Raw genomic sequence first — 10,578 nt, forward strand, 5'->3', positions numbered from 1 at the left:
AATTTTTATTGCTGAAAAGTTGACCCTTCTGTGAATATGCCAGAAGCAATGATGAGACTGCAAGTCAAAACCGGTCTATCAGGTCCTACCTCATTAGGCTCCCATCAGACTTTTGCATATTCTCTGCAGCCCACCTTCATCCAACACAGGAAGCCCTCCTGACACTTGGTGGTAGGTGTTGGCAGCCATATTGAGAAAGCCAAGAGTGTGACCAGATGGTAGCTCTTTCTTGGACTTCTTCCAAGATTTATTTTTTTCTATGAAGCTGAGGGAATTGGGCAAGTCTGCCAAGCACATGGCCTTTTTTGTCATTTCATTATATGAGGAAGCCCTGGCTAGTCTTTTGGCAGCCGGGAATTTGGCAGGCTGGCAATCTTGGCAACGCCATGTAGCTCACAGACTCAGGGGCCCTTCAGACTACAAAGCAATTCTTGCAGTTTGCAAAGTTCCTAGATGAAAGGGGGAAAAAAAAAAAAAGAAATCATCCATCTCACGCACCTAAAGGCATTCTGGAAATATGACCAGCTCTGCCAAAATTGAGAGAGAAAAAGACTGTACTTAACAAACCTTTCCAATAGAAGCCTTATTTTGAAAGTTTTTAATGCATAAATGATGATTGGGCATTACAGAATGCCATCTGTGTATTGATTTCCACACATTTCCCAGAATCAGCTCAGACTCCAGGCATTTCATAGTGAGGGTACACACTTGTGATTTTGTAATTATTATTAGTTCCATATTTTAAGGAAAGGATAACAAGGGCACTAGAGGGTTATAGGCTTCCACCCTCCAATCTTTAACTTTTTTTAAGAAAAACAGCTGTATTGAGATATAACTCATATGCCATATAACTCACCCATTTAAAATGTACAATCATGGTTTTTGCTATATTAAATTATTAATTTAGTTAAACTGTAGTAAGATATATGTAACATAATTTGCCATTTTGACTCTTTATAAATGCACAATTCAGTGCCATTAATTACATTCACAATGTTGTACAAACATCATCATTATCTATTTCCAAAACATTTTCATCACCCTGAACGGAAACTCTGTAACCAGCAAGCAAAACCTCCCCATCCGTGCCCCCGTACACACAAGCCTCTGGTAACCTCTAATCTACTTTCTATATTTATGAATTTGCCTATTCTAGATATTTAATATAAATGGAATTATGCAATATTTTTCCCTTTATGGCTTATTTCACTTAGCATAATGTTCTTCTGGTTCATACATATTGTAGCATGTGCCAAGACTTCATTCCTTTTCATGGCTAAGTAATATTTCATTGCATGTATCTATCACATTTGTTTATCCATTCATCTGGTGATGGACACTTGGGTTCTTTCAGCTTTTTGGCTATTGTGTTCAACTGACTTTTGTCAATTGAATGACACTTCAATGGGGATTATGTGTCCCAGGTGCACTTGAGAATCAGCAGCACATACATTTTGAATATCTTTCAACTATAAATGCTCTAAAGACAGGCATCCCCTGATGGGCCTTCTAGTGTCCAGCACCGATGAAGATTGGTTGGAATGAACTGCATCTATATAAAATAAAGGGAAGATCGCTGAACATTTTTCTTAACATAATCTATTTGGAAAAAGGTAATATGGTTCCCTTAAGCATAAATCATGCCTGATTAATCAAATAGACTTCTTGGAGGTGATACGTATTTATGTGGGAAAACAGACACAGAGAATATGGTTTGTTTAAACTTTCAAATTGTCTTGGAGAAAGTTTTACAGCAAGGCTATTAGGTTTTAAGGAAATCACCATAGAATTAGAAATAGGAGCCAACTGTTCAACTGTTATAGAAAACTGACATTTAATTTGATGAATATTTATTACGGGCTTAGGAACTATGGAAAACACAAAATAAGACATACTCTGCCAAATCCACAACCCAGCAGGAAAGGAAGTAAAAAGAATAAAATAAAATGTGTATGGCATAAAGGGTCACACTTGTATAAAAAAATGTAAACAATGGAATTCCTTAGAGAATCAGATCTAAGATCAGTCCTATTTTAAACATATTTTACATAAAGTGGTGGAGACCATATATGAGGAAATCCCTGGCTTTATATATGCCAATAAATTCTTCCAGGAAGGAAAGCCACAGATGAATTCATGCTTCATGAATGAACAATAACAAGAAAAAATGACTAATACGGTCCAACTGAGCGTTGAATAATAATAATATAATACAAATCCAACCTAAAAAAAATGGATTTTAACTTACCAATGATGTTCCATCAAAAGTGACCCAGAAAAAGTGACTAAATGTTTTCCCCACACCAAAATTATTATATTGAACCCACATGATTTTAAAAAATGGCATAAGGCAATAATAGGAAGGTTATTCAGGAACAAGCCAGAAAACATCTCCTAACCTAATCATAGTCTTGGAACAGTCATACCTAGTCCTGGAATTAGATGTTCAAAATTATCAAATTATAGAATGTATATAATCCTGCAGTTTCAAAAGGTACATTTCATTGAAAACATCAACTTTATAAGATAATACAAATCTCACTACTAAAAGCATCAGAAATGTGTTTTTTACAGAAAAGCAACCCCTAGATTCACATTTTATGCAAGACATGAACAATACTGTGGTATGAGCTATTAAAATATTTTGGTTAAAATTATGTTTAAAAAATGTATTTGAAAACTCAGAAAAAACACATCAAAATTAGCAGAATGATCAGAAACAGCTGTTCAGCTTTTAGCAAATGTTATTTTCCCTGTCAACGGTTTCCAATGTATTTCCAGGTGGTAAAGTCTGAGTTACCTAATTATAGAAATAGTATAAAATAATATAAAAACATCATTAAACTAAAAGAGTTTAAGACGTGTCAGAATACTCAACAAATGCCAAACTTTAAAAGTTTATGCTACATAATAGTCAGTGATCTAAATTAACCATGGGGCTTGTTACACGCCAAGCTCTCCCTTTTTTTTCTGCTCATGAACACAAATTTAATAGATTTATTTGTAATGGGTAGAATATAATTGACCTGGAAAAGATCCAGAGATGACAAGTAAAATGATCAGAGTTGTGGTGAGCAATGTCAGGGAAGACAAATGAAAAAGTTTAGAATTGCAGTTGGAAAGGTAAAGACTAAGGGAGACTATTTTTGATGTTAAAAATTGCAAAAGGTGAAGATAGGGGAGAACATCAGCTAGTTCATCAGATCCTGGGATATTAGAGCAAGAAGGAAAGCTCTTCAGTCTTTAGGGAGGAAAGTTTAAGGTTAATATCAGGGTTATAACACTTCACAGTGCAATGTGCGCTAGTGTTACAGAGTCTAACCGTGAAGAGAAAAGAAAATGATTTAAGTCAACTCAAAAATTAACAAGTTCTAATGTAAGAGGACAATTAGTAGATGGTAGGATTTTCCTAACTTTTATAGCAGATGACTGTGTAGTCAAACATATCCATCTTCCAGAAACACATCTCTGCTGAGCAGGATATAAACAATAACCCCAATCTACTCTTTCGATTCTTAAACTCTTACGTTTAAGACAAGTTTTAGAGATGAGATCAGAGTGTGCTTTAATGAGAAATTAAGCAGAATCTATATTCTAAAAGGGTAGGGACTTTCTCCCCGAGAGCCTAGCTCCATGCCTGACAGTAGATTTTGAGGCACTGTGCAGAAAGCTAATGCATGACATTCTCCTTATTCATTCACTCCAAGAGGTAAAGAAATCTACACATTTTAGAGAAACAGTGGGGAGAAGATCTGAAACCACACAGATTCTGAAAATATAAATATATATGTGACATCACCACACTCATAGTTGCTAGAAAAGAAAGTACTATTTTCAAGAGTTTTTTCTTTCTGGAAAACTATTAATGAATCTTACAATTTACATTTATTGTTAAAGTATTATTGTTACAGTCATAATATTTATCTAATTTTTCACAACTTTGCTTGCACGTGAAATGAGTTGGACTGTAAATCTTGCCTTTTCTAAGTTCTTCTTTTTTTCAAAATTAAAGCAAATCCAAGTTGAAGAAATGTGGTCTCAGTCAAAATAGGCTAATGTGTCTTTGTCTTTGGCCAAACAGATACTTGTTCATACATAATTTGGATCAGGGTTCACCTGGTTTCATGAAAGTTCCAATAACTGCATCTAAAAAACAGGGGAAATAAGACAGGATTTTATCAGGACAATAAACAAATTAGATCAGTAAAATGAGGATAATTATTTACTTTATCAGGGTCACCTCTAATCCTAAAATGTTCCAGCTGGAGCTAGAAGGATAAACAGACGACTCCAGTAATTTAGTGATAAAATAATGGTTGACTTAATTCAATTCAGAAACTATTGCCCTTTATCTGCTTAGGAACAGATGCACTAGGTGCTTCCAATTATGGAACTAGGATCAGAATTCACTCTCCCTCCAGTAAGAAAATTTAAAAGTAAAACCAATGTCTCTCTCCTCTAGGTGCAGATGTCTCTAGGCACTTTTTCTGGAAATAATGCATTGGTGAAAAATGCTAAATATGCTTCAGTTGAAGTGCTGTATCAGAGAGCACCACCTCAAGATCCATCATTCAACAGTTTAACACCCGGATCATGTGGGAGCACCGTCTGCTCACTGGCCAATTGCTGGAAGCTTCAAGAAATCTACAATGACACAGGAAAAGAGCTCCATTTGTTTCCCCACAGAAATACAGTAGTTGATACGTAAATGTTATGTCATCTGGAGAATTCTATAAGGGAGCTAGGGACCGAGTTTAGGCTGCATAATAGGAGGACAAAAATCTTGATGATAAAAAAGAAAAAAAAATCTTGATGAAAATTTATTAAAGTCAAATCACCAAATTTCTTGAAGGTGGACCAGATGTCTAGAATTGTGTCTCTGTATGACTTGTGAGATTCTTTCCTTTTTCATCTGGATGGCCTGGCAGTGGGCGGACCAACATGTGTCTTACATTGCACCTGCTCCTGAGAACGCTCTTTGTGTAAAGTTAAACTTTCCTATTTTCTCCTACAAATGATTTAACTATGTAAACTGGCTTGACTTCACCAACAAATTGTGGCTTTCATTAAATTGTTTTAACTGCCTGTTTTTAACCCTACACAAAACCCACCATTTGATCGGCCTGAATTTTCACTTTCTGAATTGGGAAGTTAAGCCAGTGCTTCCCAAAATTAAATTCTGATTCAGTGGGTCTGGTGTGGGCCTGGAAGGTCTGAATTTCTGACAAGCTCCCAAAACAGGCTGATGCTGGTGGTCTGAGGATGACACTTAGGAAAGCAGAGTTAAGCAATTATTATTATTTAACCCAACAGTGATAACACTTGGGTATATTCTGAAGATACTCTGACAGTGCCATTGAAATTCTACATTTTTATGTTCTGAAAATTGCCACATTTTCACTCAGGAACTGATTCTAAGTGTGCCTGGATCATTCGGCATGGATTTCCTATCTTGAATTCACAAAATCAGACCACACTTTCTAAGGACCACGTACAAATCAAATAAGGTCACCCAAATATAGAGAAATGCCTTTGAGTGAACACAAATCACTTTTTCTTTCAAGAAACTTCGCATATAAAGAGTGAAAGTTGTTTTCTACTTTCAAAAACTTCTTATCAAATGGAGCGAGAGTGAACCTTTGGAAAGGTGAAAAGATTTACCTTGGGTTTCTACAGCTGAAGGGTTTCATTACTTTATCTGTGGAGTGTTGAGCTGCCTGGACTTTGAAATGAAATATCTACTGTTGCAAAAATTGATCTCAAGTATTTCAGTTGTTCACAGGTAAGTTTCTAGCTGGAAAAGTTTGTGAAATGCTGCCTAGCTGGTTCGGGACATTGCCACAGGCTGTGGAAGGATTCAGGCAAACACTTTTGAAGCATAAATAATGATATAAAACATAATACATAATAGAATGTATTTAAGAAGTAGGTTGAAAACATAAATAATTTAATAAATTAAACAAGTTGCTACACTAAAGTAAATTGTAGATTTCTCACAAAAAGATATTAATACATATTAGTTGAAATTCTAATCAAATAACAAATTTTAAGTAGAAAAACACATAGGAAATAGATAAAGGAGGATTGAAGAAACATAGGTGAGCATTAATCTCTGCAGAGATTCAAGTGGATTAAATATTGAAATCTCCAATCTTCTCTCATACTCAAATCCCCAAATTTTATGGTTATGATTTCTTGTACATTAAAATTCCAAAATTCTTAGTGTATAGACTACAGAAAGATAGAAATTGATAAACAGACAAAGTGAAAATAGTGGAAGCAATTAAATACATGTTACACTGATTTCATAGGCTCTATTCAAAATTGAAAACCAGTGTATTAAATGTAGATATTAAACTATCTGATTTTATTTAGGATAAAGTACTTCTATAAGTAGAAAAGCATTAATCTGTACCATTTTATAGCATAGTTATTTTTATTTTATTGAATTGGTTTATTAATTTGGAAGGCAAATAACATGATGTATTTGTTTTGTTCATATCAATCAATATAGGTGAATGGATTCAATGAGTGATGGTGGCAAATAATATTCAGTAGTACAGAGAGTTTAAAGTAATGGAACATATATACCAACATTCTCCACAACAACTTAAGAACTAGATTTTAAAGTTAAAATAAATATGGCTAGAGAATCTGCTCTCTGAACATAATGATACTGCTAATAGTATAATAGGTAGAGGAATAATAAGAGAAAAGTTATAATTTGGACAATAATAGAAAGAAGAGATTAAAGATGGTAACAGACAGGATGGAGATAATCCCAAAGAGAGTACTAACTCGTTACAAGCACACACACAACACCTTGGGTTTCATAACCCAAGGAAATACTTCTTTCTAATTAGATTTGGCAACAAGGGTACAAAGGAAGTGCCCTTAACACAATGCATCCTTAAAAGGGTCTCTTCCACTGTAAAAACTGAAGCAGAAGTTATATTACATAACAGGTTATGGACAATGTTGTGCTTTATACTTTAAGATGTGCTTCTCCAAATGTTCACAGAACTTATTTTTGGTTGTTTTGGTCTTGGCTGATGGTTTAACTCAGGAAAAGATTTCCTTTGCTATGCCAAGATTCCATTTAGTGGAAATTTAGGATTATTCTTAATGCTGTGGCTATTGGGAAGAAGAGAATTTGTTTAATAATGATTTTGCTAACATTAAAAAGTTTTCAAAGCTCAACTGTGAAATTCAACAAGACATGGGAAATATTTGCAGGAGACTCTGCATTAAATCACCACCTTGAAATATTTTTTTTATTCTTTTCAACCAGGTGGTGTTATCAACTATGGCTGCTCTTCTCCTCAGGGCCACTGACCCTGGCAACCATCTCTAACCTGATGTAGGGTTGCTTAGGTTAACAGGGCAACGACTCCTGACTCCTCTGGAGGGCTTCCTATTCTTTGGTCCTCTTCCAGGATCACATCTGTTTTAAAGAAAACACACTAAAATGACTTTACCGTGGCACGATTTCAATATTCCTAAGTTAATAAAGGCAACTTCTTGTTGATTCCCCTTGCTTGTCTATCTCATATCCTCTCCTTTATTCCTTCGTCGGCCTCTTCTATACCCCAAATATCTTTCTGCCTCTGCTTCTCTTATTTCAGTATCATAAAATTGATACAATTTAATGAAAAGCTTTCCCCACATTTTATCTACACTGAGGGTAGGGGAAGCAAGACAGGCGCCTACAGAAGCATGCGCGTGACTCTTTAGGAACATATTTTTATTCCTGTTCTCCTTTCTTTCAATTTTTAGCTTCTAAAAAGTTTTAAGTGGTCACACATAAATGAATTTCTCATTGAGGCCACCCTCCAGTTAATTATTTATTACTTTTTTATTGGAGTATAGTTGATTTACAATAATTATTTATTACTCTTAAAAGGATTTAATGAGCGCTGTGTTCCTGGCACAGTACCAGGAGCTGTAGGCATAGAGATTGGGACCACACAGCCTTTGCCCTCAAGAGACTCACAGAATGATAGAGAAGACCAATATTTTCCCAATAAGTACCTGATGACTAGTATTAAAATGGAAAAGGGATAGAATTCTTCATTTGTGAAATTGTCCATTCATATATGAGATGTTCATTCATTCATTCATTTATTCATATATGGTGAGTAGGAAAAATAAGGTCTCTGTCCTTGGGAGCTGGGAGCTGAAAAAGACTGCCCACATGTGCCTGCATGCCCGTGAATGCACATGCGTGTGCACACATACACACACGCATGCACAGAACCTATACAGATACTGACTAGAGTTTTATTTTCAAAGGTCATGTTTGATTTTGCCATTGCACATGCAGCAGGTAAGATTTGTGAATGCTGTTCCATGCTCTGTTGTGACTGTGTTCCTGACATCAAGCTCAGTATAAGCTCTGTATCTCCGATTTAAAATACTTTCCTGGTATTTTACTGACTACAGCTCTACCTGCAGCTGATCATGCAGGCAGGCAGGATACTCTTTGGAAAAAGTGTCCTGCAGTGTCAGCTATGCCCGGCGGGACACCAAAGCTTGGCATTTAGCTATGTTTATGGAAACCCATGATCATGTTTGGTATAGGGATGTAGGTACAATATAGGCAAAAAGAAATCTCTGTGTGTGAGAGTTGTCAACAGGAATGGCTTGATGAGCTAACATGGTAAAGAAAATGTGTCAATATTTTCTCACATTGATAAGCAGCTACTATATTTTATTACTTTTTTAAAATTTTTGTATTTATTTTTGGCTGTGTTGGGTCTTCGTTGCTGCACGCAGACTTTCTCTAGTTGCGGCGAGCGGGGGTTACTCTTCGTTGCGGTGCGCGGGCTTCTCATTGCGGTGGCTTCTCTTGTTGCGGAGCACAGACTCTAGGCGCGCGGTCCTCAGTACTTGTGTCACGCGGGCTTCAGTAGTTGTGGCTCGTGGGCTCTACAGTGCAGGCACGGTAGTTGTGGCACATGGGCTTAGTTGCTCCACAGCATGTGGGATCTTCCTGGACTAGGGCTCGAACCCGTGTCCCCTGCATTGGCAGGCAGATTCTTAACCAGTGCCCACCAGGGAAGTCCCGATAAATAGCTACTTTTGACTCCTGTCGAATTTACAGATTTCTTAGCTGTTTGGAATAAGTGAATCATTGATAGGGAATAAAAAATAAGCCTGGAAAGAGTTCATGTTCTCCTTGAGCAAGGAAAGAAGGAGCCTTCAAAACTCACTTGTAGAACTAGGAAAAGCTCAACCCTTTTGAAAATGAGTTGTAAATATCTTAGAAAAGAGTGTGTATGCTAATTTCCTGTTTCAATGGAGTAACAAAATGAAGAGAAAATAAGGGAGGGTCTTATCAAGATAATAGGAGTGAAAAGAAGAAGAAATTTGAATCACAGGGACTAGAAAATAAAAAGAGAGTACCCAGTCAAAATTCCAGCAAGTTACTTTGTGGAAAGCAACAAACTGATTCTACAGTTTATATGGAAGGCCAAAGACAGAATAGCCAACACAATACTTAAGAAGAAGCACAAAATCAGAGGACTGACACTACCCAATTTCAAGCCTTACTATAAAGCTAGAGTAATCAAGACAGTGCAGAATTGACAAAAGAATAGGCAAGTAGATCAATGCAACAGATAGAGAGCCCAGAAATAGACTGACACAAATATAGTCAACTGAGCTTTCACAATGGAACAAAGGCAATTCAATGGAAAAAGAATAGTCTTTTCAACAAATGGTTCTGGAACAACTGGGCATCCACATGCAAAAAAAAAAAAAAAAAAAAAAAAAAAAAGCTATGAGGGCTTCCCTGGTGGTGCAGTGGTTGAGAATCCGCCTGCCAATGCAGGGGACACGGGTTCGAGCCCTGGTCTGGGAGGATCCCACATGTAGCGAGGCAACTGGGCCCGTGAGCCACAACTACTGAGCCTGCGCATCTGGAGCCTGTGGTCCGCAACAAGAGAGGCCGCGACAGTGAGAGGCCCGCGCACCGCGATGAAGAGTGGTCCCCGCTCGCCGCAACTAGAGAAAGCCCTTGCACAGAAACGAAGACCCAACACAGCCATAAATAAATAAATAAATAAATAAATAAATAAATAAATAAATAAATAAATAAAAGCAAAAAAGCAAAAAAAAAAAAAAAAACTAGACACAGACTTTATACCTTTTACAAAAATTAACTCAAAATGAATCATAGACATAAATGTAAAATGCAAAACTATAAAACTGGAAGAAAACATAGGGGAGAATCTAGGTGGTCTTGGGTTTAGTGATGACTTTTTAGATACAGCACCAATCAAAAAAATTGATTAAGTAGGACTTCATTAGAATTAAACACTCCTACCCTGGGAAAGACACTGTTAAGAGAATGGGAAGACAAGCCATAGAGTTGGAGAAAATATTTGAAATACACATATCCAATAAGGGCTTGTATCCAAAATATACAAAGAACTCTCGCAAGTCCACAATAGAACCTTACCAAAGAAGTTATACAGATGGAAATAAGCATACGAAAAGATGCTCAACATCATATTCATAAGGGCACTGTGAATTAAAACAACATTGAGAGACCACCACAAACCTATTAGAATGGTC

The sequence above is a fragment of the Eschrichtius robustus genome, chromosome 1 (genome assembly GCF_028021215.1).
Source record: "Eschrichtius robustus isolate mEscRob2 chromosome 1, mEscRob2.pri, whole genome shotgun sequence".
NCBI lineage: Eukaryota > Metazoa > Chordata > Mammalia > Artiodactyla > Eschrichtiidae > Eschrichtius > Eschrichtius robustus.